General features: G+C 38.4%; 1 pseudogene; it reads left to right on the plus strand.

The window, feature by feature from the left end:
• Positions 1 to 797: 797 nt before the first annotated feature.
• Positions 798 to 2039, plus strand: LOC108707482 (annotated as a pseudogene).
• Positions 2040 to 7047: the final 5008 nt, after the last annotated feature.

The raw sequence follows: 7047 nt of genomic DNA on the forward strand, positions 1-7047 counted from the left end.
GTCAATCAATTAAAGCAAAGCAAAAATAGATTGGATAAGCGTCAGACTGGGCGGCCCCCCACACCATCCCCTGTGCCCTCCAGTCACAAAGTCCTCTCTGCCACTAACCATGCCCCCTTTTTTCCACGCATCAGCCTGACTGGGTTTATGGAGGGAGATATGAGATATGTATGAGATAGGTATGGGGGAGGGTCTGGGGTCCGAACCTTGGCAACACTGGATTACAGATACGGAGGTACACTTTCTCAGAGAGAAAGAGACTGCCTTTTCTTTTTCCTTTTAATGGTTATCTTTTATACTTGTCATATAATCTGAAACACATGCTCTACACCTACTGCGCAATGCACTTATACAATTTTATGTTCTGTACGATTTTAAAAAAAAAAGAAAGAAAACTCAATAAAAACTTCTTGATATGGTAAAAAGTAGGGGAGTAATACGTAAGATGGAGAAAGTTTTAATAAGAAAGGATAGAAAAGTAAGCAAATAGTAGTGTTCTGCAGGTGCTTGACCACATTTCCTCGCAGCTAGTGGGTGAATTGATGAACATGGAATGCAATAGGTTGAGGCGGGTATTTGAGGCTGGGATATCAGAGGTGAGAAAGCCTACAGCTGAGCTTTTCTGTATCCCCGCCAAAAAGTGCCCTATGCAGTTTTCTGCTCTGCCTTCCTCTTGTGCAGGATTATGAGGAGTTACTGGTTAGGGACCACCCAAAAAAGTCAAATTTGTCACTTACGTATTGTAAAGAAAACTTACTAAATGAAATGTTGAATCTGTAAGATTGCGCTTAGAGTGATTTTGCAGATTTTGCTTGTTGTTTGCTCCTTTAAACACCAGGATTTCCAAGAAAATTAATGGTGGTTCTGTGGTAGAAATGCAAGGAGATGAGATAACTAGAGTTATTAGGGACCTGATTAAAGAGAATCTAATTTTGCCCTACTTGGAGTTGGATTTGCATAGCTATGATCTGGAACCGAGATGCCACAGACGATCAAGTCACAGTGGATGCCGCAGAAGCAATTAAAAAGTACAACGTTGGCATCAAGTGTGCCACTATTACACCTGGGAATAAGAGGCTAGAGGAGTTTAATCTGAAACAAATGTGGAAATCTCTAAATGGAAGTATCAGGAATATTCCTGGAGGTACAGTCTTCAGAGAGGCCATAATTTGCAAGAAAATCCCAAAGCTGGTTTCAGTATGGATCAAACCCATTATTGTCGGTCGTCATGCTTATGGTGACCAGTATAGAGCAACTGACTTTGTGGTCCCTGGACCAGGCAATGTAGAAATATCATTCACACCTAAGGATGGATGGGAGGCTATTAAGTGTGTTATCCATAATTTTGCTCTTGGGATGTACAACATAGATCAGTCCATGAGAGACTTTGCACACAGTTCTTTCCAGATGGCTCTGTCTAAAGCTGGCCCCTGTATATGAGCACCAAAAACACCATTCTCGAGATATGATGGTCGATTTAAAGATATATTCCAGGAAATATATGAGAAGTAATACAAATCCCAGTTTGAAGAGAAAAAAATCTGGTATGAACACAGGCTTTTTGATGACACGGCGAGCAATGAAATCTGAAGCAGGCTTCATCTGGGCCTGCAAAAACTACGATGGAAATGTGCAATCAGATTCTGTCTCTCAAGGATATGGCTCTCTTGGCATGATGACAAGTGTGTTGATATGTCCTGATGGGAAGACAGTAGAAGCAGAAGCAGCCCATTGGACAGTAACCCAACATTATAGAATTCATCAAAAAGGACAAGAAACCTCAACCAACCCCATTGCTTTAATCTTTGCAGGGTCAATAGCTTTGGATCATAGAACAAAACTGTATAATAACCAAGAACTTTGCAACTGCCTTAGAAGTCTGCATTGAAACCATTAAGGGTGGATTTATGACCAAGGACATTTTTGCTAGTATTAAAGGTTTACCAAATGTGCAGCGTGGGGAATACTTAAATACCTTTGAATTTATGGACAAACTTGGTGAAAATCTGCAGCTGAAGCTTGCTCATCCTAAGCTTTAGCAGAGATCTCACTGGGAAAACAGAGATGTCATACACTGCACTTGGTTTACAATATAAGAAGCATTATCTTCTCAATAGAATGTAAAACGTCCAACCCTAGTTAGCACATAGGTGCACATTTATAAATAATTGTTTATCCGCACCTCCTATCAAGCCATCACTGGCAATTTATGAAGAAAATATATCAACCAGTACAGATGTGCAGACAACTCCATTATTAAATGTATCCAAAAAAGAGAGCTATCAGAAGAGTTATAGTGCATCGCACCACCCATACACCGTGATAAGAATGTGGTTAGAGAAAGTTAAGTATGTATTGATATATATCAAAATTAATAAGTGATCATCAAAAGTTCATTGTGTGTCAATTACAATAAATACAATTAAGTTCATCATGTGTGTGCCTCATTGATATAATGATAAATACTTGTAATTTCATTGGTTGGTTAAATATAAAGTGCATAAAGTACATAAAGTGCCTTATATAATTCATATGAATAGCAGTCTCTATGCTCTATATTTTATTATTGATTAATTAAATGTTATGTTTTAATTGCTAAATAGCACATGACTGCTGCTGTAAATTAATTTTTTAAGGAGCTATTTATATGAATTATATGAGGCACTTTATTCACTTTAGCTCACTTTTTTGGATACACATAGGTGCACATACTTGAACTTCAGATTCACTTGCAGTCATTTAATTGTAACAGAAGGCATAAATCATTACTTCTTGTTGCCAATTCAGAACCATAAGTAATTGAACTTCAATCTCCATTTTATATATAAAGGAACCACTGCAGCCAGCCCATAAATAAGCATAAATCATGGGAAACCAGTTGCATTCCCATTTGCATACCTTTTTAGGTATGCAAGCAAATAGCCTGTGTGACTGAAAATGTTTAGTGCTCTGGCTTTCAAATTGCAATAGTTTGGTTTAGTTTTCCTTTAGAATTTCAAGACAGAAATATTAAGAGATGAATGTTGAATAAGCTTTGTTACAGAAATGTGCTTCTTAAACTTGTTCCAAACTGCTAATTTTACCTCTGCATAAGATACCTTTTATTTCTCTACTTCTTACCTTAGCCAAAAATCTCTCCTGTCAGTTTAAATTTAATATGCTAATTCGGGTACACTTTTGTTTGGGTGTCTGCAGGGCCAGATTTCAGCTCCGGGAGTCCCTAGGCCTCATGGTCCTATCGCCGCCACCCGAAACCACTCTAGCGAGAGCAGGCTTACTTCAGCCACCCCATTGAACCCCATTGTTACATAATATACGTAATAATACACTAGGAGCCAGAAATGGTGAAAATGGCCACAGCATTTATTAACATTTTATCAAATAAATAGGACCTTGCCAGCCTCACCCCAAAGCAATATTCAAAGCCAGAATTCCATAAGGGATAGCTACTATGTTCTGCCACTCCTCATTTGAAATCAGCACTATGTCATTATATCCACCACTGAGTATTAGGCTGCCTCTACCTACAAAGAGGATGGCCTCAAACTCTGCTACATGCAGGAGCTGCATCTCTCACCATGAGAGAAGTTTAGCAGCCCTGCTGACGATGATAGAAAATCCAAGCAGGCTGTCACCTAGCACAAGCAGTAGTAGCGTCGGTATCAATAAACCCACTGTGCAGTCACAGGAGAGAACCTCCTTTCTCCCTCTTCTAAATTTACCTGTGCAGTACTCTGACAAGGTCCTACCACTGCTGTGACAAATAAAAACTTAAAATATATTATCATATATCCACTGCTTTGATCCAGAGGAAGGCAAAAAAAAAAACCAGCCTGAAGCCACTGCCAATTATGCCTCAAGAGGGAAAAAATTCCTCCCTGACCCCAATGGCGATCGGAAGCATTCCCTGGATCAAGCATTTGACATTCATTTAGCATAAATAATAACATGCAAACTCTCTCATGATTATACTGTATAACAGTACCGAAACCACAATATAACAGTACATGCAGGAATACATCCACATTTGCTTATTAATACATAATATAAGAACATAAAGAGAAACTCCTGACATTTCACAAATTATACAAAAAAGTGAAGGGTGGGTGGAATGTTTCTACCTGCTCAGAAGATAAGGAAGTGAACTGCTTCTTCCCCTGACATCACATCCCTGTCTTTCACCGCTCCCAGCCTGGCTTTTCCCTGCCTTAACTCATTCCTTCTCAGCCAAACACAGCTACATCTGATTCTGCCAATCTTTAAATATAAACCAGTGTAATCTGGCTGCTGGTTATTCAGATCCCTTGTCATGCAGCACCTGCATTTATAGCTCCAGGGCTTTCCTTTACAATGTGCAGAAAAGGTGCTCATTACCTTCTCGCTGGTCTACAGCTCAGTAGTGATGGGCGAATTTGCGTCGTTTCGCTTCGCCGAAAAATTTGCGAAATTCGCGAAACGGCGAAAAATTCGCGAAACGGCGCCGGCATCTCGTTTTCGATGCCGGCGCCCGTTTTTGACGCCGGCGCCCGTTATTTCTACGCCGGCGCCCGTTTTTGGCGCCGGTGCCCATTTTTTCCACGAATTTTCGCGGGCGTTTCGCGAATTTATTCGCTGGCGGCGAATCGCGCAAATTCGCCGCGAATTCGCGCCTGGCGAATAAATTCGCCCATCACTACAGCTCAGGGTTCATTCATATACAGTGCTACTTAGACATACAGGAACGTTACTGGTTAATCCTTTATAACTGCTTAACCGGGAATAGTAACTCACTAGATAAGGGTGCTGACAGGCAGCTTAACTCTGACAAAGCCCAAAAGTATAGGATTTTATTAGCACTATGTTAGCGTTAGTTTTCCAAAAGTAATCAAAATTCAGAAATATATTCTAAGGCCAAATATAAGGGAGCTGCCGTTTGTGTGTGAGTGATGGAGGGAAATCTGAACCTTTAATATCATTAATTTAGTAATAAATACACATATGGTCAAGAAAAGCTTTGCTATCTGCTGTTCATTAACAGTGGAACATACAACCTATTTTCAGACAGAAACATCAAATCTGCCAAGGTATTATACAGTAAATGCTTCTGTAAAAATATTCTCTGAGCAGAACAATAAAACCATTCAATCTGTCAAGGCAGAAACAAAAAATGGATGCTTGTTGATTAGTCAGCTACTGGTCCGCTGCCAAGGGATTACCATTAAATCATTGATAAGGCTTGTAATTTATATCCTATATCACTGATGTTATTGGCCGTGTATTCCCCCCAAATTAGCCTGAAGGGGAGATTAAATATTTCCATAATGTTTAAAGCAAAGATTTGTTGAACTTTGCTTTTTGTTATAACGTTCTCCCTTTATTTTGTCCTTTAACATTATATTATGCTTTTCTTTTCACTTACTAACTAAGATTGATTGCCTTTTATATAGCCAGATCATTCTTGTTTGGTGCCTGCACTAGATGGTGAGGGTTTTTAGAGGCATAAGCACTAAAACCTAAATTAGTACCCCAGCCAGTAATATGAGTAGCAGGGTTTGTGCATGTGAAGGATAGGCACGTAACTAACAGTTCCTGTTTGACCTCCTGCTCCACTCTAGAATTCTTTCTGCTCCACTGAACACCATCAAAATATCTCTGCCAACAGGGTGGTCAGTAAAATAAATCAGTGTCACTCATTAACTTATGAGCAGCAACATAAAAGCCAAAATACCTACACCATTGCCATTTTGTAAGTAGTTTGCCCAACACTGAAAAGTTTTGTGAGCCTCAGCACAGCAGTACCAAGACTCAGATAGTGAAATCAGTGGGTTTTTTGAACTGAGGGAAACAACAAAGATTCTGATAATATACTGAAGTATACTGTAGTGTACCTTGAGCTCCACTGCCTCTGTGATCTCCTCCCTGCAAATTACATTACCAGGGTTAATAATTAAAGGCATTCTTTTTACTAAAATCATAATAAAAGGAACAATAATCTTTGCCTGTTGATTTAACCTACCATAAAAGGTAAAATCCTGGAGATTCCTTGGTTCATTGTGGGTGTATGGAAAACCCCAATTTTATTTTTTAAACAGCATCAAAGTCATAATTTACTAAGAGAGTCAATATGTGGTGGCTTTGTTGGTTTATTCTTAAGGAAAATTATTACTGCTCAGCAGGTTACCTAGGAAGTTGCAGATCCTATTTCTGTATAAAGAAAATCAGCGCAGAACATAATAGTATTCATTTGTAGCTGGATTTTCATGTAGTTATTCTGCAGGATAGTTTTTATTTACTTTTTTATTTATTTTACTTTTACATTACTAAATTACTAAAGGAGACGTGTATTTGGATTTCCTCCTCCAAAAACATACAGGAAGGTTAATTAACCATTGATCAAATTGACCATGGTGTTTGTTTCCCATTGACTAAAATAGGAAATGCCAGTTAAGAGTAGAATGCCTACTTTACCCTTAATCTAAAACTTCTCCCCAGATATGCCCACTAAATGCAAAAGATAAGTATAATTCAGCTAAATGCACTAGTATTTTTGTATTACTTTTTTTGTATTTTTTGATTTTCAGAATGATAGAAAAAATAATAGGAGAAAACTTAACATAGGAAAGACCAGGCGAATGTTCTTAAAGGTGTGACCAATCTTTAAATTAACTTTTAGTATGATGTAGAGAGTGATATTATGAATATATTATTTAGCTTCTTGTTCAACTCTCCAGTATGGAATTTCAGCACCTATCTGGTTGCTAGGGTCTAAATTACCATAGCAATAAAGCAGTGGTTTGAGTGAGAGACTGGAATATGAATGAGTGGGCCTGAATAGAAAGAAAATCAACAATAACAATAGTTACTTGGCTGCTGGGGTCAATGACCCCTATTTAAAAGTTGGAAAGAGTCTGAAGAAAAAGACAATTAAAAAACTATACGAAGTAAAAAAATTAAGACCAGTTGAAAAGTTGCTAGGAATTGGCCATTCTATAACATAACTAATAGTTAAATAACAGATGAATAACCCCTTTAACTCTGCACACCCACTACTGATTTAGCTTGCTAAGA

This window comes from Xenopus laevis, chromosome 2L (assembly GCF_017654675.1).
Source record: "Xenopus laevis strain J_2021 chromosome 2L, Xenopus_laevis_v10.1, whole genome shotgun sequence".
In the NCBI taxonomy this organism is placed as follows: domain Eukaryota; kingdom Metazoa; phylum Chordata; class Amphibia; order Anura; family Pipidae; genus Xenopus; species Xenopus laevis.